This window comes from Balaenoptera physalus (genome assembly GCF_965194825.1).
Source record: "Balaenoptera physalus genome assembly, chromosome: 5".
NCBI classification, from domain to species: domain Eukaryota; kingdom Metazoa; phylum Chordata; class Mammalia; order Artiodactyla; family Balaenopteridae; genus Balaenoptera; species Balaenoptera physalus.
Window position 1 is genome coordinate 46,706,655 of NC_138884.1, and position 23,250 is coordinate 46,729,904.

The following is a 23,250-nucleotide window of genomic DNA, read 5'->3' on the forward strand; positions in this document are numbered from 1 at the left end:
CTAGAACTGGCACATTGTGCCTTGGGGAGCTCTTTTCCTCCTCAAGGCTGCATTTTCATAATAAAAATCACTATCATCAATGAGGCATGGCAAGTGCCAAGCAATCTGCTCACACTTCATAGATTAGTCCAAGGCGTCTTCTGCACAGTCCTCTGAGTGAAGTGTAATTGTCCCCTTTTTACGAGGGACCGGAAGTTTAGGATGGAAATGCCTGCCAGGCTCACAACTCTAGTGGGAGAGAGCCCACGCCCTTAGGAGAGCTCTACCATCACCCTGTTCCTAGTGGAATTCTCCACAACGAAGTGGAGGCACGCATAAAGCGCTCTCCTGGGCCCCGCGCTCCTCCCCCTCCTCTGAAGTGACCTCCCCTGGCCATGTACGCTCAAGTCCTGTATGAAGGACACGGCACCACAGGAGGGTGCGGCATCCTCTCCTCGGCTCCTCATCTTACACCACGACCCTCTCTGACTGCAAGTCTTCAGTCCATATTACCATGAGAATCATGGAAGAGCAAGCTGGCCAGACTCACAGGGTGGTGGGGCCAGTTGAGATAGGGCACATGTCAGTCCTGATGTCACGGACTGGCAGGCCCACCCATGTGACCGACAGTGTGCCTTCTCATAGCATGGACATCGCCCTCACACCTTCCTTCCAGTATCCCTAGAAACCTAACGTGCGAGTCCATCCCCAGTTCCTCTTTATCTAAAAGCTCCCATAAGCTCAGGACCCCCTGAGCGTTCACTCACATGAGAAAGCAGGAAAAAGCTTCTGCATCAGGACTCAGGCAAAAGTGTCTCCGGGCCAGGGGCTTGACGTGCTGCCAACGTCGGAAGTTACTGTACTCTCTCTGGGGGTTAGAGGAGCCATCCTGCGAGGCGTTGGACTGGTTGGTGGCCAGGCGGCCCTCCCTGGAAGTGCCATGTGGCCATGGCCCAGAGTTCACTGGGCGAATGAGAGGGGCCAGCTGGGCAGCTGGTGGTGGAGCTTGAGGAGGAAACCCTGGGGTCCGGCCTCCCTTGCCAGCCTGACTAACTCCAACAGCTGAAGCAGTCACCACGCTCCCCATCACAGGGGTTGCTACGAATACGGGTGCAGGACATGAAGCACTCCTGCTGAGGGCCCGTGCCGCGCTCCAGTTGAGGGGGGCCTGAGTAACGACAAAGGTCTGAGTCTGGGGGACCTCCACTGTCCTCCCTTGTGACCTGACTTGTACAGTGAGGTTGCAAGCCCCAGGGGCACTGGGGCCACGGCCACCATTAGCCACCAAAGGCGTCCTGGGGAAAGCTGGCAACAGCAGGCTGCTGCCAGGAGGGAACGCTGGCGTGATGGGACGTGGCAGGTGCTGCTGCCAGGGTGGCCGGTGCTGGGCGCCAGGAATGGGTGGAGGGAAGGGCACTGCCGTGAAAGTAGACAAGGAGGCCCCGGGGCTCATGGTCATATCCGTTCCCAGCACTGCAGATGCTGTGGAGGCAAAGGAAAGGAGTGAATGCAGGAGGAGAATGGGCACGTGGCACTGAGGCTTTCTGTGGCATCAGAGTGTAAATCTCCACAGGGGAGGGACACTTGGACAAGGGAAACTGTGCAGCGTGCAAATGTCTTCCAGTGATTTTCATGCCCTGACCTCCAGTTGAGAATTATTCCACTGCTGACCCCGCGCCCATCCACCAAGGTCCCTGACCCCTGTCTGCCGAGAAGAAATCGCCTCAGCAAGCACTGACTTGGAGAGCCTCCCTAAGGCACCCCCTGGCACCTAAGCCTCACAGGCTGTCTCCCAAGACCTGGAACTGTGTGGACATCCGCTCTGTGAGAAATGCCCCTCAGCCGGCGTACTAGCAGGTAGGGACCTTCTCCAAAGTAAGTTCTAGGCACCCAAAGGCCCTTTGTGGACAGGTATTGTGTAAACTATTAGGGCCCCACCTCCTCCTCAGTCCTCCTTTTCCTGATGCTCAGTAGAAATCCCCTCTTTCTTTCCTAGCCTCACAAAACAAAACAAAATGCTGGAAAATATCTCTCTAATGGAATCCCGATACAAACCCAGAACACGGGCCCAGAATGCACCTGCATCTCAGAACAACCCACAGCAGACACGTAACATGGGCCAGGTCCTGCCACCCCCTCCCCAGTGCCCAGAGTCACTGTCATCACTCAGGAGTTCTGTTCCTAGGAGGCGGGGGTGGGGGGAGTGGTGTGTGAGAAGTAGGCACGTGTCCCTTAGATTCTGTCATTTCACAGCCAGTGATGGCTGCAGAGGATTAAACAAGGGCCAGGGAATTGTCATGTTACATTGGTCATGGGAGTACAGACCGCCTGTGGTCCTTCCCCCTCCAGCTCCCAATAACGGAAAGGCAATCTGAGAAGCAGGCATAAGCCAGTTGCCATGGCGATCAAGTTGTCTGGATCACATCCCTGTTCAGGAGAACAAGGTACACACCACGGTGCACCTAATTAACCAGAACAGGTGTCATAGGACGTTTAATAATAACACAGAAGATCGTCTTCCTGCCCCTGGGCTACACTCCTTCCCCCTTTAAAAGAGGAAGCAGCCTTCACAGACATTCCACCCGAAACAACCCCACTCCACATCTGTCCCCTGTCCATGAAGGAGTGACAGGAAATATGAACAAACTCTTCCTCTCAAGGCAGCCTGAGGGTCCACCATGAGATACTGGACGAGATGAAGTAGGTCTGAAGTACTGCGATTCCACAAAAGGAAGAACAATTCAGAGCAACTCAGGAACCTGAGCCCTCTCTTGGCTGAAGTTACACGGTTGCCCATCCCCTGTGGAATCCAAAGCAACAGTTGCCTGAACTGAGAAGTGAGCTCTGGGCTGGGAGGAGTGGACGAGGTGTGGGCTGCGGCAGTTCGAGTAACCTCCGGCCTAGCTCTCGGAGAGGACACTTCACTGCAGGCGTGGCCACACACAGCCCCACTGAATAGTTTTCTCACCAAGACCATCTCTCCCCACGGCCCCCTGAGACACAGTATGCTCCTGTTCAAATCCCGTAGAAAGATACGGTGAGGCAAGCTTCAGGCGCCTCAGGAACACAAGACAGGTCTAGGCTTTCCTCATGACCCTCCCTGTGTCACCACCAGGACATCACACACATCCTTACACACACGTTTCAAAGTGGCTGGTCTCCCTTCTAGAAAGAATCAACCTGCCTGCTGCCATCCTTTCTCCATAGCCAGGGCGATTCCTCTTGATCCACCTCCAATGACCCCTCCTCCCCAGTGCAGTCTCAGGTTTCTTCAGGCTCCCCAGTCTCCCAGGTGAAATGTCCTTGTGTGTCCAGGGCTCTCTTCTCCCTCTACTTCAGTCCAACTGTGTGCCCACCGTGAAGTGTCACGTGTGAACCCGAAGGATGGGAGGGATGGCAGGGTCTCTGAGAACACACCCCCAGCCTATAGGCTTACCTCCTTCTGAAGCCATCCTGCAGGCTTGGGCACGGACTACTGCTGCCTGGTAGCCTCCATGAGAAAAGTCAAGACCAGGACCCAGAGAGTGACCTGCTTCAGCAGACGCTCAGGATCCAAGTGAAGGAGGGCCAGGTTTGAATCATAAAAGTAGAATGTGGCTGAAACGTTCTGCAGTGGGGGAGGGGCAGAGGGCACGTGGGTCTGGGTAGGGTGGGGGTGGGGAGACATTCCACGAGGGCTCTGGCAGGTAGGCAAGAACCGGAAGTTCCTTCCACCTCACACAGTGGCAACACAATTGGCGTGGGCCTCTTTACGCAGTTTATAGACTGTTTTCTTGATTCACGGCACCGAGGTTGGACTTGACGGTCCCTTCCTTTCACTTCTTTTTCCATCAACCTAGTTTTGTGTCCCTCAACACACTCTGCTTCCTACCTGGCTCTTGACTTACTTCAACAGAGACTAGACTTCCTGAACAAAATTCAGAACTGTTAGTCTGATAAACACTTGGGTATTTATGGCCACATGGAACTGAGTATTTGCAATTAGGATTGTCTCAGCAGATCCAGTGTCTTTGACTGCTGTATGTACATCACTCCTAAGGGAGTGGTCCTTGTGCTCCAACCAACATCCAGCAGGACCAGCCTTACTAATGTTCCTTTGTGCTGGAAAGCCCCCGTCCATGAAAAAACCATCATGCAGCCCCCATGTCCAAGACCAGAATTCACTAAATGTCTTTCTCATAGTATTCCATGGTTGTAAAAGATTTAGTTTTGTACCTTTTAAATGATTTTAGTATAATATTTTAAGCGAGCCACACCTTCTCATGGTTCAAAATTAAATTGTGCAAAATGGAGTATGCAGTGGCGAGTCCTCCTCCCACCTCTTTCCCCTGTCAACCCAATCCTCTTTCCCGGAGGAAACCAGTGTTATCTCTTTCACTAAAATCTTCCCAGAGATACGTCATGCAACTAAAAGCGAAGGCAATCTGTTTTCAGTTTTTAAAATGCCTTCATTTTTTTTCTAGTTGAAAATTCATGTATGTTCCAATATATCTGAGGATATTTCCAATGATTGTCTTTGTACGGGTATCGTGGCTCCTCTGTTTCTGCACTAGATTCCTAGAACAAGAATTTCTAGTCTCTTAAAATTCAAAGCACCTGAAAGAATAGGGTGGCTCGATCTAGTAAAGAAAAGTAACAAATGCCTAACTGAATTTGACTTTTGAATTTCACATAAACAATGAATTCATTTTTAGTACAACTTTGTCCCATGCAACATTTTGGACATAGTTTTACTGCAAATTCTTTCCCTGTTCATCTGAAATTTACATTTAACTCGAAATCTGTATTTTATCTGGCAACACTACCAAAAATTCAGAACATACTAAGCTATTCTCAGTTACTCATCCTTATGACAAAGAGAACTTGGAGTGACGAGACTCAAGTGTGCACCTTGGCTCCAACAGAAAACACAACTGTAAACATCCACAAAATCTGCAGGCTCTTTGGATGAAATGGATTTGGAAGAGTCATCATATAGCACTGAACATCTTGGCTTAGTAGCGGTAAGGACAGAAGTAAGGAACAAGAAGGCAGAAAATCTTCTTCTCTTTCCTTATGTTAAAGGGACTAAACACCCTAGAGCCCTGGTTTTTCTAGGTGTTAAAAGTCCACTACCCATGAGATGGATGTGCACCTTGACACAGTGCCAAGAGTTTATCCACCAGTGTCCAATCCCCAGACAAGCCCACTTCCATCGAAATCCTAGCCTGCAAGCCCTGCTTACAAGTTTGTTCATTTCCTGTCTGCATTACATACACTTGCTCTTTACAATCTAGGCTCATCATTGCATATGGCCCCATCTGCATGGGAATCATGGTAGCATTCCTTTTACAAAACTTGTTTGATTATGATTTTCATATTGAGAATCCATGTCAGTCAGTTTACCACTATCAAAATGATATGAAAGAGTATTCGTGTTTTGTGTCGTGAGAAGAGAGGACTGTTCGGAAACTTGTCAAGGGAGATGAAGGCTGAAAACCTCAGAGGATGGCAACCAAATCTCTTGGGAGACGAGATTCTCTCACTGCTGTAGCTGCAGTAGAACTCCAACTGATTGTGGGGTGTTGGGGAAGGAAACAGAGGTTTAGAAGGACTGTTCCACAGTGTGAAAAAGACTCCTGTTGGTGCTTAAGAAGTTCCTTGCCCCTTGTCAGGAAAAACTGACTCAGAAGAAGATGAGAAGATAAGGTGAGAATATTTCAAGCAACATCATGGTGAACTTTATATCTAAAGAAACTCCTGTCGGGGGCTGAAAAAAATAAACAGTTTGGGAATATCGCTCAGTACTGGAGCTTTTACAATGAAGGAAAACGCATATGATTTTCACCCAATAACTTCATACTAGAGGGATGGTGAGGCAAAATATTGTACCCAGGCACTCGAGAAAGGCAGGCTTCCTTGTTGCTTCCTCCCTTTGTTCAGTCATTCAACCAATTATTTACAAGATTCTCACTCATAATTCTGATACAGTATTTGAAGGACTCTTCTCAAGGCCACTGATACAAAAATTGCACTGTGCAAAAATTAGCCAGTCCCAATTCTGCAATCACTTTTGTAATACTTCAAAATCCCACACCCCAGGGACAGAGATAATCAAATTAGCCCAAATGTAATTTGGGAAGAGCAGTCACAGAAGGGAGTATCTAAAATTCCTTTGGATCATGATCTCTGACTATTCCTGCACAGAGGCTGCGGGCAGGCATTGACTACTGAGAAAAAACAACTCTGGACATGCATCACAAGCCTCAGAAGACAGTTCATCTTCCACTCAATCACGAAACATTAAAAAAACGAAGAGATACCATGTTTGTGTCTTGTGGAGTTTTCAAGTCTGTGCACTTGGAGGCGCTTAGTGCTGTTAGACGTGAGGGGTCTTCAGAGGCATCCTGTTGAGTGAGAAATGCTCTAATCTTGCAATTGACCAGAAAGAGGATCTGATGATTGAAGTTTCTTTGGGAAGTATTACAAAGTCAGGTCAGTAAGTTGATCCCGCTACTATTTTTGCTGTTGTTGTTGTTATTTTTAATGCCAACTGAAAGTCTGCAAGATATTACAAAAAAAGGAGGGAGGGAAAGTAAAATTGTTCCCATACTACCTACTGTGTTGAAATTGGCCCAGATTGTCCACTCTCTCTCAAAGTTATTTAAAAAAAAAAAAAACCGTACAAAGGAAACACCTGTGAATCAACATTTATTGAAAAACCTCCATGTATTAAATACACTGAGAAAAAATATTCTAGTAGAGTAAATGCATTTGGAAAAACTTTAGGAACGGAGTCAGGAGACAGTAGCTTAAGAGTGTTTCCCAGGTCTGAATTCTTTGCTAGAATTGTTCTTTAACGGAAACTTCAGGCTTGCTAAGAAAAAGGACCTACTGTTTTTTGAAAGGCATAAACAAGAACCAAGGAACTGCAGTCCAAAGGGCATGAAAGCACTTGCCCCAATTGGAGGCTACTGTGCTTAGAGCAGAGCTCTCCAGAACACTTTGTAGCTAAGTGCATGGGTTTCACACGTGCAATAGAAAAATCACGAGTGCACATCTCACAAGAGCTGGTTTTAAGAAGAGACCATCACGAAAGTTCCCGGCGAGGAGCGTCGCCAGAGACGCTCCGCAGCGTGCCCGACACTCCACCTCTCTCCTCTCTGGCAGAGAGCTGCCAGAGCAGGTCCCCGCGCGCCCCGCGCCTGCACGCCTGCGCACGCTCACTAGGGCGGGGCTCTCGGGCACGCGGACCGCCATCCTCCAACTGCTCCTGGCGTCTGTTGGGGCAGTCGGCTCCGGAAGACAGGAGCGCATGCGCGAGCGCGGAGGGTGGGGCCCCAAGGGCCGTCCGGCGGGGGAGGGGCCTGTCATGGCGGCCTCGAGAGTCAATTCCAGGAACCCTGAGGTAAAGGGTACGGGGACTTTTGACCCCTCAGGTGTCACCGCTCTGCGCTGTTGTTCACCCTGTGGGTTGTCTGTGCCCTTGTCCGTGTAAGGAGACTCCCCACAATGTGGATTCACGCCCCCATAGAGCTCGATTCCCTTGAGGGGTTTACCCCAGGGTTATTGGCCCCACTGGAGAGCCGGCTGCATGAAGGGTTCAGTGATTGCGAGGCCTACAGTGGGGGGGAAATAGTGTGTGTGAGCTATTAAACAGGTGCCGTTCTAGGCTGCGCGTTCTGAAGAGTACAAAACCTATAGGGACGTTCTTGCGAGTTGAAAACCCTCATCTGGTTCCAAAGGTGTAGCTCAGGTGATTGGAAAATGAGTGAAGAGCGAAGGAACACACTCATGGTTTCAATAGTGTCTTCCTTCTTATCATAAAAACATCAATCACCACTTATGTTCAAACTGCATTCTTTTGTCAGTGATGGGAGCAACTTTGCTGAATGTGGTAATAAACATGTATTTGTAGTCTGATGTCACATCATGATTGATTTGCAAGCATAGATGGGGTCTGTACATATTTAATTGGTTGGTGGGAATCTGATATGTAGTCAAATGTGTGGGTTGGTTTTGTCTGTGGATGTTTGTGTCTGAAGGGAGGTCGTGCCTGTGTTTTTGTGAGAGCGTGTAAGAGTGAGTGTTGTACTTGGAGGGTGTTGAGATGTGACGCAGGCATACTCAAGGAGTTGGTGGTTAGGTGTTTGTAATTAGGTGTTTGGGGAATATGTTTACATGTGTTTTTTTCACCCATGAATTTGGGGATTTATGTGTGTCTAATGGTGGATTTGGAAGGATTATCTGCATGTGCATAAGGGCAATGTCAGGAAAAGTTGTGGTGTATATTACTTTGGGTGTCCAGTCTGTTTATTTTGTATATTTGGGGAATGTAGGATGATCATTTGTGTATTCAGGGCATGTTGTATGGTTATGGGGTGTTTGGGTGTGTGCATTTTCAGGAGCTGTCTATGTATATTTCGATGTGTAGAGGGCAAGTCTGTGGCTATTTTATGGGACTGGTGGATGTTGTATATGTAGGTATGTTGTGTTTGTATGATTCTGTATTCTGCAAGATGGCAGAGTTAGTTCTGTGTGAGAGGTTGGGAATGTGGGGTTATGTATATGCCAGTAGTGTGGTACTGTATGTGTATTTGGAACAAAGGGCATATAGGGTGATATTATTGCATATTTGTAGTGTACTGGGTAATTGTGGTTCTATTTGGAACTTGTGGAGAGTTATGTGTTAAATGAGTTTGTGTGTGTATTCAAGGGGCATGGCCACTTGGAGGAATATTTGCTGAGGCTGTGCATTTGTAATTTTCGGTAGGAGCCTCTGAAGCTTATGTATTTTGGGAAGTGAGTATATGTGTATCCGATAAAGAGGTGGGGTTCTATGTTTCTACAGGGAAGTTGGACAATTGCATTTCTATGTATTAGAAATATGTGATACGGGTATTTGTGAGTACTTGCATATGTGTGAGCTGGCTCCTAATAGCTAGGGATAATTTGATATATGGAAGTTGTTTCATAAATGGTTTGCTGGAGACACTTCCATGTATCTTACTTGTGTATTCTAATCTGTGTGTGTGTCCATCATCAGGTTCATGCATTATCAAAGTTTGTTCATAAGGTATGGAGTTGTTAGGAGTATTCAAAGTGTATATCTTTGGAGAATGCTAGGGTGTTTATACATGTGTTTGGTAGGAGTAAGAGGTGGTCTGTCTATATATTCAGGGTGAGGGTAGAAATATATATATATGAACACCCACACACACATACACAGTTTATATGTTGGGGTAGTGGCGGGGAGCTTGTGTTCTGGAGAGGTAGCATAATGTATAGTGTTTGGGAGGGGATCTGTATGTTCAGGGCTTGGGAATATTTGCATGTGTGTGTCCATACGTGTGTGAGAATTGTGTATGTATATTAGTAAGACTGCAGAGGTTGTTGGTGTTTTTCTGTTTTGAGTGTGTCTGAGCATTTGGGGTGTATACTCATGAGTAGTTTGTGGGTGTGTGTATTTGTGATTTGTGAGTATATCAGGAGGCTTAGAGTCCTCTATGTATCTATTTCAAAATGTAATGCCTGAAGAATTGAGTGGTGTTGCTTGTATGTGTGTTCTCAGTATTAGTGAGGTGGACTTATATGTACCGTTGACCCTTGAACTACACACGTTTGAACCACACGGGTCCACTTATAGTGGATTTTTTTCCCAGTAAATACTACAGGACTACTACACGATCCATGGATGCAGAACCACTGCATGGAGGGTTGGCGCCCTAACCCCCAAGTTGTTCAAGGGTCAGCTGTATTTGATAAGTATAGGTTATTTGTGGCTGTGTGTGTTTTTGAGTTCCTGGGGCTTCTGGGGTATGTATTCTGGGGGATGTGAGAGTTTAGTTTGTGTGTTTGGAAACCAGTAGACGGTGTAGGTTATGTGTGTGTGCAGGAATCCTGAAGTATATGTATTTTAGGGCTGTGGGACTGCATATGGGTCTTTTTTGGGTTGCACGTGAGACAGTTGTGTACTTGGTGAGCCTGTGTGTTTAGGTACTCAGTGTGTACATCTGGATGGCATATTGGTTGCACGTGTTTGTTTTCAGGCCCATGTTGTGCGTGTATATATAGTTGTGAGAGTGGAATGTGAATATTCAGGGTGAGTAAGGTTTCGTCTGTAAAAATTTAGATAGTAAGAGGTGGTCTGTTTGTGTATCTATTCAGGGTGAGGGTAGAAATGTACGTGTGTGTTCAGGATATATATATATATATGTATGTATATGTACAAACACATATGTATATGTGGTATCCTTTTGGTTGTATATCTGTGGTGGGAGTTGAGGGGTCTACTTGGGGTGTAAGTGGATTGTGTGCACAAATTCATAGGAAAAGGTATGGGATGTGCTGGAACTGGTTCATACTATCTTGGGATAGTCAATGGTGCATACCTCTTCCCAGCTCTGTGTTCAGTGATGTCAGGTGGGTAGCTTGAAATTGGTCATGCTGGGAATATTTATACCATGTAGATAGCATAAGTGAAGTCTTTCCCACCTTTCTCGGAGAGTTTTTTAGCGCTTCCCAGCAGACCACTGATGTGCGTGTTTGGATGTATGTATGTATGAAGCAAGAATATTTGGGCATCGGTGGATACGTATGGGACACCCATGTGAATTGTGAGTGGGGCACCTGGGGCTATGGGCCCCTGTATATGTGCATTGACCCTGGTAATTGTGAATCATTGCATTGCTCCTATCAGGTTGGTCTGTTCTTTAGGGCCAAAGAATCCCCATAAATGTTGTAGATTCCCAGTAGAAATCATGCAGATGGATACAGGGGTGTCTGTACCTTAGTCAGGTGGACACTCCTTCAGCATTTGGGTGGTCCTAGCATCTGTGTCCCTAGAAGGGGGGGCCTGGTGGACAGATGGCCATGCAGAGCAGAACCTTCACAGGTGTGTTGTTGGCGTGACAGGCAGCAGTCAGAAAGTCACGGGGCTTCCTGGATAGGAGGTCAGATGACCAAGGGCTCTCCCAGGAAAATACCCTGAGAATCAGTTGGACAGCTACAGGCGTTACTGGCTCTTCTGGGGCACAGCTGACGTGCAAGGACACCCTCCACATGGGGTCCAGAGCCACGTGTCCCTGAGCCCAACTGCCCCAGGGTGGTGGGAACTGTTGCGTATCAGGCTGGTCAACTGTATCACTAGGTCTCAACCAACCTGTCTCCATGGAAATCTAAGTCCTCAGGGGTAGGCAGGACCTCTAGGGATCAGTGAGCTGACTAGGACAGGGGTGGGGAGGCTTTGTCCCTGAGGGAGAGTTGGGGACTGAGACCTGGAGAGCCTGGGGAGTCCCACTCTGAGGAGATATGGCTCTGTTGTTCCCAAACCCTTTAGCCATGTTCTCTGTTCTTTTCTGAAGGCTCATGATGCTTCTAGCAGTGGGAAGCTTATCTCAGTTTCATGTTTCTCTGATAGGATGAACTGACCCTTTTATTCACTATTCCACATCGAGCTGCAAACCCATCAGATGGAACCACGTGATCATTGTGGCCACCAGCTGACCCCACAGCCACCTTGTGCCTCCCTTGGACCCACCCAGGAATTTCTGAGCCTTCTTTATGGTGAGTCTTGTGGCCTTTTCTCCCTCATTGGGAATCCTCCTGCCAATAAAACATGCTGTGAATGTTAACAAAAGGAAACCTCAACTAGAATTGGAGTCTGGAAGGCCCGTAGAGGGAGCTCTCATGCCGTGTCACTCATCATCAATTACCCCAAGAGGAAGAGGTCATTCACTGACCCCAAACAGGAAGTGCGACCACTTTACTACCCCAGCTGGAGGAGGCAAGACTTCCTTCCTGGCCAGCAACAAGAAATAGAACATAGAAATAGCTAATAGAGAATTCCGCAGTTTAGCCAATGAGAAGCCATTGTCACCTGAAGTTTCACTTTCCTCCAGTGAACTTTCATTTTTTCCCTTGATGATGACTTTCTTTCCTTGTCCCACCCTCTTTACTTTGAAATCCTTCTGGGACTTTCCTGGTGGTCCAGGGGCTAAGACTCTGCTCTTCCAATGCACGGGGCATGGGTTCGATCCCTGGTCGGGGAACTAAGATTTCCACATGCCATGTGGCGTGGCCAAAAAACAAAAAGCCTTCCATGTTGTGTAACCCGTTGGAGTATCTCCCTTTCTGTCAGATGAGATGCTGCCTGATTCATGAATCGTTTAATAAAGCCAATTTATTCAAACTTCAAAGTAAATCTTCACATTTACTCAGTTAAATTTTGTTTTTTAATACATTGGTGGCATTCAGAGGTGGCCGCTAACAGTTTCATATGTATCCCTCCAGAAATGTTCTGTATCAAAATAGGTATGTGCACTTTTTTAAAATCCACTCTTATGATTCCTCTTGCTAACAGGATGATTTTATGATTAAATGCTTATCTTTTTAAAAAGAAAAACATAAATATATTGGTGGCAGTGATGGGATCTGAAGCAAATTTCTGATAACATTTGGGACAAGGAGAAACAGGTGTAGTGCCCACAACTCCTTTGAGTTCACTGTCTTTCTTGCCATTCCTGAAGGTTGTTGGTAAGCTCCTCTTGGTTTGAGCTCCATTCTCTTTGATTGAGTTTGTGCTCGCAATCTAATTGGCTTTCCTTTACAGGGCAGGTCAGTTTGTCTGGTAGAGGATTCTCCCTGAGGCCAAACCCCTAGCCTTTCAGATGGAAATTCCCAGGACACAGTAACATCTCTTGGTTATTGCCAGTATATTTTTGAGTGGGAAACCCTAGCCCCTAATTTTGTTCCCTGGATTCCACATTGGGCACTGCTGGCAGTGTAGTCTGCACTTGCCCATCTGTTTGGAATCAGCCCTCAGTTTCCATGCTTGGAACTGTTGGTGGCGGCTATAGTTCTCCATTTTGTTTGGCATCAGTTTGCAGTCCCCATTCCTTGGGATTTGCTGGTTGGATCTTTTTCCTCAGTCCAGGGATCCCTGGGAATTGGTGGTGGTGCATACCAGGCCTTCTTTTGGCCAGGACATAGTGACATCTCTTTGTTACTGCTGATATATTAAGGCGCAGTTCTTTTGTGTGTTCTTTTGGGTTGACAAAGGCTAGCTAAGGAAATGAGATCCTTTATCACCAAAGAGTTGAGAATGCCAGCTTCTGGCACACCTGCTTATTTTATATTTGAGAACTATGGTCCTGGAGGCTGTAGATATTTAGAAAGATGGCAAAATTATACTAATATTGAGCTAGAATTACAATGGTCATTGTGGGGAATGTTCCAGTTAGACAAGATTGTTCATTTAAGGAAAACACTAGAGAGCAAGTGTTCCCAAATTGGACAGGGAGAATGAGATGCCTGCTTTAGTTGGTATGTAAAAGTTTACAGAAGGTTTCAAGATTCCAAAATAGCTTCGTTTAGAGACTTAGAACAAAAAGCTAATGAAAAATTGAAGAGACAAAAGGTACCTGAAACAAAAGACCATAGGACGGATGTGACTGCAGATTGAACTCCTACTGTCCCCCCCTTTCCTTTTTCACCTGAGTACTCTTGTTTTACTCATTTTCTGTCTGAAATACTTTTCTATTCCAAAGAGAATATTTAACAATTGCCATTTAAAGTAAAACTAGCTGAGGTTGCAGGTGAGCCCCCTCAGGTGTCCTTTACCCCTTGGTCAAAGACTGAACTGAGAGCTATAGTCAAAGAATTCTCTAAACCTAGCGAGGAACGCCCAACATTTTTTGAAGAATTTAGAGTCACTGTCACGGCCTATGTCCCCAAACTGCTAGATCTTTATCCGCTTGTACACATGTTGGTAGGACTGGGGGAAGCCCCAGAATGGACGTGGGAAGCAAAATGACATAATCCCTAGGATGATATTCAAGATCCTCGACCTAAAAAGGCTTGCAGAATAACAACTAACCTTTTATAAGCTATTCCTAAAATCTTCCCTGCTCACACTTGGTCTATTATTAATTGGCCTAATAATGATTGGCCTATTATTCACTCATACAAACAAAAGAGGGGTGAATCTGTGGAAGACTTTAGAGCCAGTTTGTAGGCTCTCTTTTTACAGCATTTGGGGTTGCAAGCAATAAAAAGGCCACTCAGCCTACTTTAACTGCCCTCTTTGTAAATGGATTATCTTCTGAGATTAATGGATTGATAAACGGGCAGAAAATAGGCTGGGAGGCTGTAGGCCTGACTGAACTCCTGACTATAGCTGAGCATTTTGAAAGGACCTTGGAGTAAGATCACAAACAGAAATCCACCAAGCTCATAGCCTTACAGTTACAGCAGCTCTAAGGCAAGAGACACAAAATAACACCTAGGCCTCCCCCATTACAACCTCCTAGGGGTCCATGATCAATTCGATGACCCAAAGTTGATGTTTCATTTGTAATCAGTGAGGACACTGGGAAAAAAGGTGTCCTCAAAGGTCCTATGCAAACTCTTCACAAATGCTCTCATATCTGTCTCAAAGGGAGGGCCCCCCCATGACCCTCTCCCCTAGTTGGCAGAACTCCAGAGGTTCTCTGGTAAACTATTACCAGCAATTACCTTAAACAGCCCAGAGGAAAATAGAATGAAAATTAATGAAAAACTGCCAAATTTTAGTTGATAGTGGAGCTATGCTTTCTACTTTAAACCCCACTCTCATATTCTACTTTGAAATCTACATTAAACCCTAACCCTAACTGTAAACGTAATTACCTAACCCTTTAACACCCTAGCCCTAGCCCTAAACAGATCTGTGCTTTCTACTCTAAATCCCACCCTCAAAGAACAACAGGTCCCTCTGAGTCAAGAGGATGCTTCCATGGTGGGAGTACCTAATAAAGTTCACAGAGAATTTTTATCTCAACCAAGACTCCTTTTTGCTATGCAATATACCCCAGTTAACCTATTTGGTAGAGATCTCTTTTCTAACTTAAAAGGGCCAGTACATTTTGCCTCCAGTGGAGATCTCACCTTAAAGTTTCCTGATCAACCTGAACCTGATTATTTATGTTCCTTACAATCTGTCCTGGACATAAAAGAGGAAGTTCAGCACAAGTTCTCTAATTTGATGGAGATGCCTGCAAATTTGGGGGCTACTTCTGACAGCGTTAACATCAGAAGAATAAAAAAATGCAAACCTATAAAGATTCAGATAGATGTAGCTAAACCTCTCCCTAGGTTTCCTCAACAACTATTAAAGCCTGCGGTCATACAAGGTCTCACACCTATTGTAGAAGACTTAATTTCCCGGGAGGTAGTCATTCCTGTACTCGTCCCTGCAGCATGCCAATCTTGCCTGGTTGGAAACCTGGCAGGATGGCGATTTGTCCAGGACTTGGGAGCTGTTAATAAAAATAGTTATTCCCTGTTTTCCTGTTGTTCCAAACCTAGCCACCCTTCTGTCACAAGTTTCAACTGACTTGGAATGGTTTACTGTTGCAGACCTTTGTTCACCTTTCTTCAGCATCCCGGAGACCCAACAGCCAATATCTATATGCCTTTACTTGGAACAATCAACAATATACCTGCATTTTTATGCCTCAAGTGTTCACTGGGACCCCTTCTTTTTTCTCCCAAGTACTTCACCAAGATTTAAGTACCCTCTAGTTCCCTGAGAAATCCACCTTTTTACCATATGGAGATAACCTCCTGCTGTACTCAGCTACTGTAAAGATTCCATTAGGCATGCATAAAAGATTCCATTTATTTGCTGCAACAGTTAGCTGAGAAAGAACACGAAGGAAAAATTACAATTATCTCTAGACACTGTTCATTACCTAGGACATAATCTAAGCACTGAAGGAATTCAGCTATGTCCAGAGAGAATTCGGCTGATACAGGAACTTCCTAGACTCACAACTAAGTGCTAGCATTGTGGATTTCTAGGTTTAGCTGGTTATTGCAAGCTCTGGGTTCCAAATTTTTCTCTGTTACCTCTTCCACTCTATGAACTTATTAAAGATTTAGTTCCTGAATCCTTTGCTTGGGAAGATAAACATAAGCAGGCTTTTATAAGGCTAAAACAAGCACTGCAAGAGCTGCCTGCCTTAGGGTTACCCAAATGATCAGGTTCAGGTTGATCCGGAAACTTTAAGGTGAGATCTCCACTGGAGGCAAAATATATTAGCCCTTTTAAGTTAGCAAAGAGATCTCTACCTAATAGATTAACTTTAGGTTATTCAAAACCTTTTACTTGATTTGTGCATGAATGGCATAATCAGGCCCCGCGGAACTATGTGAGCATGGTAGTAAACATAGGCCTATTGCCTATTATAGCATGCAACTTGATTCAGTTGCTTATGCCTATCTCAGTTGTCTTAAGGTTATAGCCACAACTGCAAATTTAGTGGAAGCCTTGGCAGATTTGACTCTAGAAAATGAAGTTTATTTGCAAACTCCACACATTGTCCACAGTCTTCTTAACTCTGAATTGGCAACGTTTCACTGCAAGTGTCACAAGATTCACTTCCTGTGAAATCCTGCTTTCACCACCTAATCTTTATCTTAAACTTTACAACGTTCTCCATCCTGCTGCACTACTACCTCTGTCTGACAAAGGTGAGGACCATGACTGCAAGGTAACAGTGTCCCATGGGAATTCCCTGGTAGGCCATTGCTTAGGACTCCGAGCTTCCACTGCAGGGAGCGCGGGTTCGATCTCTGGTCGAGGAACTAAGATCCCACAAGCCACGTGGCGCAGCCCAAAACAAAAACAAACACAAAAACAAAACAAACAAACAAAACAATGTCCCATTTTGTGACACCGTGTCCTGAGTAAAGATGTTACCAAGTCCAAGCTTGCTGTGCTTGCCGCACGACAGGCCAATAAATCGGAGATGAGGTGTTGAGGCAAGGAATATGACTTTATTCGGATGGTGACAGGGAATACCTGGAAGGGAGTTTTCCTCTTCCCTGACTCATATGCTGCCACTTCCCGTTTAGGGTGTCCCAGTCAGCCTCCGTGGGGTCAAGGGATGATTTGCAACAGCAGCAAGAATTGCAGCAACATAGGAGGCACTTACCTCAGCGGCATTTGCCCGCTCGGGGTGCCATGATGCCCCTGGTAGAGCTGCCTCTGTCATGGGTTAGGGCTGTGTGGGGAACTCATGGATGTATGTTTGGGGTATAGGACGGTTTGGGGTAATAGTAAAGCTGTGTAGAGACTGTGTATGTGTGATCTGGGGAGAGATGAGGGGCCTGAGTGCCTTTATGAGTGTACGGTTGGTGTAGCATGGTGCGGCTGGGTAGTGGGGCTGGTTCTGGGTGTTTTGAGGCTCTGTGTGCAGGCATTTGAGAAGAGGTAGGGGTATGCATTTTAATGTTTTGTGTGTTGGATCTGTGTGTATTCAGAGTATAGGGGTTATACATATGCTCATCCTGTAGGGTAAGAGTTTAGGGAGTGTATTTTTGGTGTGGAGGAATTTGCAGAGACTGGGGATGTCAGTGTAAATTGGGGTTGTTAGCTGTGTGTGTATAATCAGGGGATGTGACAGAGGCTGTTTATGGTATCTCAAGAGGGAGATGGGTGTATGTTTGTATTGGGGGTGTGAGTTCATCATGTGTTCTGGGGGGAGTATTTAGGAGAAGGTTGGAAACATTGTGTCTCTCTGATGGTATTTTGTGTTTGTCTCAGCTTCTGAGGCATTGTACATACGTGGATGTTCACAGCTGTGGGGGGACTGTATGTGTTATATTTGGATTTTGGGGTTTGTGTCTTATATTAAGAAGTATGTGAGTTTGGTTTGAATGTATTTGGCTATTGTTGAAGGGTTTGTGTGTTTGCATTGGGGGGTTATATGGGGTTGGGTGGATTTTTGTGGGATGTGAGGATTTCGGAGTTTGATTATCGGGGGCCGTTGGGGGTGTGTTTTTGTATTCAAGACTGTGGCTGTGATTTTATTGGGGTTTGTAGCGCATGTATATTGGAGCAGGAGGGGTCTGGGCACACAGGCATCTGCTTATAGGTAGGGAGTTTGTGTGTTTGAGGATGTTTGGAGCTCTGTGGGGCTGTGTGATGGTGGCACAGGCGACTGTGGGCAGGTGGAGTGTGTGTTGGGCTGGAAGGGAAACTCGAGGGCATGTTGGTGACTGTGAGGCGCCCATGTGAACTCCCACGTGGACTGACCTTTGTTCCTTCTGACCTTCTATGGCTTGTACCCATCCTGATCTTCTGTGGCAGCTACTCCCCTGGAATGGTCAGCAATACTCTGCTCATTCTTAGCCAGATGAGTCAGGAAACGTCACTTCCTCCGGCAGCTGGATGTGTCTCTTGCAAGTGAGTGGTCCTGGAGTCCAGGGTGCAGGACTGGTGGACAGATGCAGAGTGAGGCTGATTCCCCCGTGAGCCCTCTCCTCAGTGAGGTGGCCAGGAGGTCAGGGCTGTATCTCCAGGGGTCAGACATGGCCAGTCCTCTCTAGAATGTGCTGGAGGGGCCAACTCATTGAACGGATCCTGCCAGGAGATAAACAGACCCCGAGGACAATTCCTAAGGGAGAAGTCTATACCTACCCATCTTCCACTTTCTCCTTTGGATGGCCTCTACCACAAGGTAAAAGCTAAGCCCCCTCACATGGCCCTTCTTGGCCTGGTCTTACTGACCGGCCAGTCTCTCCCCACATCCTGGCTCACTCTGGGCCCTCTGGTGATACCAGCATGAGGCCCCCCTGCATGTCAGTTCTCACCTCCTTGCCTTAGCCCTTGCTGCCCTTGCTGTTTGCCCTGCTCTTCCTCCCCCAAGGCCGTGAGTCACCTTCTCCAGGTGGGAAGGATCCACTGAAAATGCAACTTTGGGTAATTACTGCATCACCTGAGTCTCTAGCACGTGCCAGGCACTATGACGCTTGCCAAATCCATAAAAACCCCACAAAGCGGATGTGCTATTAGTTGCACTTTGCAGGTGATGAAGCTGAGGTTCAGAGGTGAGCAACCATGACCAAGTACCCTGTATGTACCAGAATATCAATCAGACTGGTCAACGTATCCAATAAAGCCAAACATTAGTCTGATCAGGACGCCTAGATGCCAGGCTGTAAAGGCGCAAAATATGTCCCAGCCAGAGAAGGAGCAGTGCCAAGTACCCCAGCAAAGAAGCAGAGTTCATATCCTGCTTTCTTAATCAAAATAGCTGCAGATCAACCCACAGTTTCCTACTCTGTTAATAGGAGGAAAATACCAATGTGCGTTGCCCCATAAAACTACCTTAAGACAGTATGTATGATCCCGAGTGCTTTGGTAATGACCCCAAATCATCATCATGAAGTTGGGATACTTCTTAAAACACTGCAAGTCTTACACACTGGCATATAGAATCTGTAAAGTCAGTTCTTTGGGTAATGATGGTAGATAGAAGTGGCCCAGAAGGACAGAAGACAGAAAATAGAGCAGAAACTATTTGTCCAGAGGTGACAATGGGTCATAGCCAAGGTTCAAGCATTACTAGGGAGGTGGTGAAAATAGTAATGGGCATAGAGTGTAATAAGTCAAGGATATCTCATGTAGTTTCCAATGAAAGTTTGTGAAAGACATATAACTAAAAAGATAATAGGCTGGGAGGTGAAATAGTACAAAACATTTGATATATTTTTTACAAGGATAAAAGAAGATAGAAATGAACATTAAAGAAGTCGGTCAAATAGAAACACTGTAAGATGGTAATAACCTCACAATATGATGAGGCAACTTAGATTTATTTTGTTTAAATAAATTGGTAGACTATATTTAGAGTAGTTTTAAGTTTAAAGAGAATTTGAGCAGAGTATAGAGTTCTCATACACCCCCTCACATCTATTCCCCAAACCAAAGTTTCCCCTATTATTAACGTCTTGCATTAGTGTGGGGCATTTTTTACAATTGATGAGCCAAAGTTCATACATTACTATTAACTAATATCCATAGTTTACATTACAGTTTACTCTGTTGCATATCCTATGGGTTTTGACGAATGTATGACAAGCGTTGACCATTACAGTATCATACAGAATAGTTTCAGTGCCCTACCTTTTCCAGGATGTCATATAGCTGAAATCATACAGTATGTATCCATTTCAGTTTGGCCTCTTTCATTTAGCAATATGTGTTTAGGGTTCCTCCATGTCTCTTCCATTTAGTACTCTTATAGCTCAAGCTGCCATAACATAATACTATAGGCTTGGTGACTTTAACAACTCACAGTTCTAGAGGCTTGGAAGTCTAAGATCACGGTGCTGGCCAATTCAGTGCCTGGTGAGGGCTCTCTTCCTGGCTTGCAGACAACTGTCTTTTCACTGTGTCCTCACATGGTGGAGAGAGACAGAAAAAACTCTCTGGTTTCCTCTTACAGGGGCACTAATAGAGCCTAATCCTCATGACATCATTTAATCTCATTACCTGCCAAAGGCCTCATCTCCAAATACCATCACTTTGTTAGAGCTTGAATGTATGAATTTTGGGGGGACAGAATTCAGTTGATAGCCTCATTCTTCTAACAGTATAAAATATGACGAATAAAGAAAGCTCATCATTAAATTATCTCTTTTCTAGAGTTTCTGTCCCCATGTAGTTATCAACTCCTGGGTAAGATAGCCTGGGAAAGCAAAATTTTAAAAAACACATGAACAAGTTTTTTTGAATCTCAAAATGATTTGAAGGCAAGAAACAGTGTTTGAGAGAAAATTGGGGAACCTTACTTGCATAAGAAAAGGTGATATTCCTCCTGTTCAGAGTTGAATGCCATTTTGGAGCCAGTCAAGCCAGGCTGAGGAAGCACATTCTAAGCAGAAGCAATAAAAATTGTGTGCAAAGAGCCAGGCTTGTTCTAGAAATTAAACAAGCCCCACTGTGAATGTGGAAGAGTGAATGAAGGGATGAGAAGCAGGATAGGTGAATGGAAACTAGGTTACAGAGGCCTATGAGTACAGATGGGCATATGCATGTAAGAACACTACTCATGGCAGGGAAAGAACCACCTGGATGTATCAGAAGGAACAAGTTCTTAACACTCACAAAGGGAAAAAAAAAAAGAAAGCCTGGTCTTCCCAGCTAGAATGGAAAACTGTTTAATACATGAGTATTCAGAATAGTTTTCAATCCTGAAATGTGGGGAAAAAGTTAACATGGCCTAAACATTACTTGGGTTCCACCTAAAAAGCTTAAAAGCAAGACTCAGAAGGATAAAATTATTTTTAAGTAATTTAACTGCATCCCAGAACAAAGTTCAAGAATATGTACAGAAATACTAAAATATTTAGCACCAGAAAAAGAAAATCTACAGTGACTGTCATCCAATAAAAAAATTACCAGGTATATCAAGAAGCACGAATATAGAACCACAATGAAGGGGAAAAAACCTAATTAAAACTGACCCAGAAATAGAAAAATTAAAGCATTAGTAGACAACAAAACTAAAGTAGATATTATAATTATATTTCATATTTTCAAGAAGCTACAGGAGGGATTGGACATGTAAAGGAAGGTATTTTTTAAAAAGCAAATCAACGTTTTAGAGATTAAAATTAAAATAGCTGAGATTAAAAGTACATTGGATAGAATTAACAGTAGATTAGACATTGCAGAAAAGAATTAGTTAACTGAAGAAAAAGCAATATACATTATTCAAAATAAACACACAAAGAAAAGAAAAAAAACTTTAAAAAGATATGAATATCAAGAGAATGGGAAGTCAAGTCATAGATGGGGAGAAAAAATTTGTAAAAGACAAATCAGATAAAGGATTGGTATGAAAATATACAAAGAACACTTACTGCTTACCACTAAAAAAAGAGGACAACCTGATTAAAAGTGGACAAAAAATCTAAACTGACACCTCAGTAAAGAAGATATAAAATATCAAATAGGCATATGACAAGATGCTCAACACCTTATGTGTTTGGAGAACTGCAAATTAAAACAGCAATGAGAAACCACTATGCAGCTATGAAGAGGACAAAAATTCAGAACACTGACAACACCAAATGCTGGTGAGGATGCAGAGCAGTAGGAACTCTCATGATTGCTGTAGGGAATGCAAAATGGTACAGACTCTTTGGAAGACAGTTTGGCAGTTTAATAAAAGAGTAAATATACATTTACCATAAAATGCAGCAATCAAGCTCTTTGGTATATACCCCAAAGAGCTGAAAATTTACGTCCATACAAAAGCCTGCACATGAATGATTGTGGCAGCTTTATTCATAATTGCCAAAAATTAGAGGCAACCAAGGTGCCCTTCCATAGATGGATGGATTAAAAACAAAGAAACAAACAAACAAAAACCTGTTCCATATTCATACAATGGAATATTATTCAGCAATAAAAGGAAATAAACTACCCATGAAAAGACATGGAGGAACTTAAATGCATATTACTAGGTGAAATAAACCAATCTGAAAGGGCTACGTACTGTATAATTCTTAACTATATGATATTTTAGAAGGCAAAGCTATGGAGACCGTAAAAAGATCAGTGGTTGTTGGGGGTTTGGGTGGAGGAAGGGAAGAGTAGGTTGAATAGGTGGAACACAGGGGATTCTTAGGTCAGTAAAAGTATTCTGTGTGATATTACAGTGGTGGATACATGTTGTATTAGTCAGAATTCTCCAAAGAAGCAGAACCTATAGAATACATGCATGTGTTTGTAACAGGGAATTAGCTCTTATGATAATGGAAGCTGAGAAATCCCACAGTCTGCCATCTGTAAGCTGGAGGCCCCAGAAAGCTAGTGATATAATTCAATCCTAGTCCAATGGCCTGAGAACCAGGGGAGGTGGTGATATAAATTCCAGTCTGAGGTCAGGAGAAGATGAAATAGCTCACCTCACACCATGAGGCAGGAAAAAGGGGCAAATTCTTCCTTCCCCCAGCTCTTGTTCTATTCAAGCCCTCAACAGACTGGATGATGTCCACCCACATTGGGGGGGGGGCAATCAACTTTACTGAGTCCACCAATTTCAATGCTCATTTCACCTGGAAATTCCCTCACAAAATATACCCAGAAATAATTTTTAATCTGGGTCCCCCATAGCCAGTTAAGTTGACACATGAAACTAATCATCACAAGTCGACCCTGTGTCAACATGACACCCATATGCATCTCCTCAAATCTTACTTAATCCCCAAATAAGACAATAACAAGGTCTTAATTCCACTTAATATGATACAACAATTCTGAGTCCAATCAAAATACACTAACCTTATCCCCAGAAGAGGAGGTAAATCCTTGTGATATAACTGAAAGTACTATAATGTAAAATTAAGAGTACTTACATATTATGATATAAAATCAATACAACTCATGTTACATAATAAGGGAATATGAGAGAGAAAAAACAAATACACACTTAACACAAATATATTCATAGCAAA

At 44.6% G+C, this 23,250-nt stretch overlaps 1 long non-coding RNA gene and 1 pseudogene across 3 annotated transcripts in view; one reads left to right on the plus strand and one right to left on the minus strand.

Moving 5' to 3' along the window:
* Positions 1 to 6,454: 6,454 nt before the first annotated feature.
* The window catches only part of LOC309661498 (stearoyl-CoA desaturase 5 pseudogene), a 152,510-nt pseudogene continuing 135,714 nt past the window's right edge, over positions 6,455 to 23,250 (minus strand). Inside the window, exon 2 of the transcript XR_014268382.1 lies at positions 6,455 to 6,519. The product of XR_014268382.1 is annotated as a stearoyl-CoA desaturase 5 pseudogene (transcript). The remainder of the gene's footprint in view (positions 6,520 to 23,250) is intronic.
* Positions 7,289 to 23,250, plus strand: part of LOC309661720 — a 145,777-nt gene continuing 129,815 nt past the window's right edge. For both annotated transcript variants that reach the window (XR_014264172.1, XR_014264173.1), the window contains exons 1-2: positions 7,289 to 7,366; positions 11,378 to 11,523. This is a non-coding gene — a long non-coding RNA (uncharacterized lncRNA). The remainder of the gene's footprint in view (positions 7,367 to 11,377; positions 11,524 to 23,250) is intronic.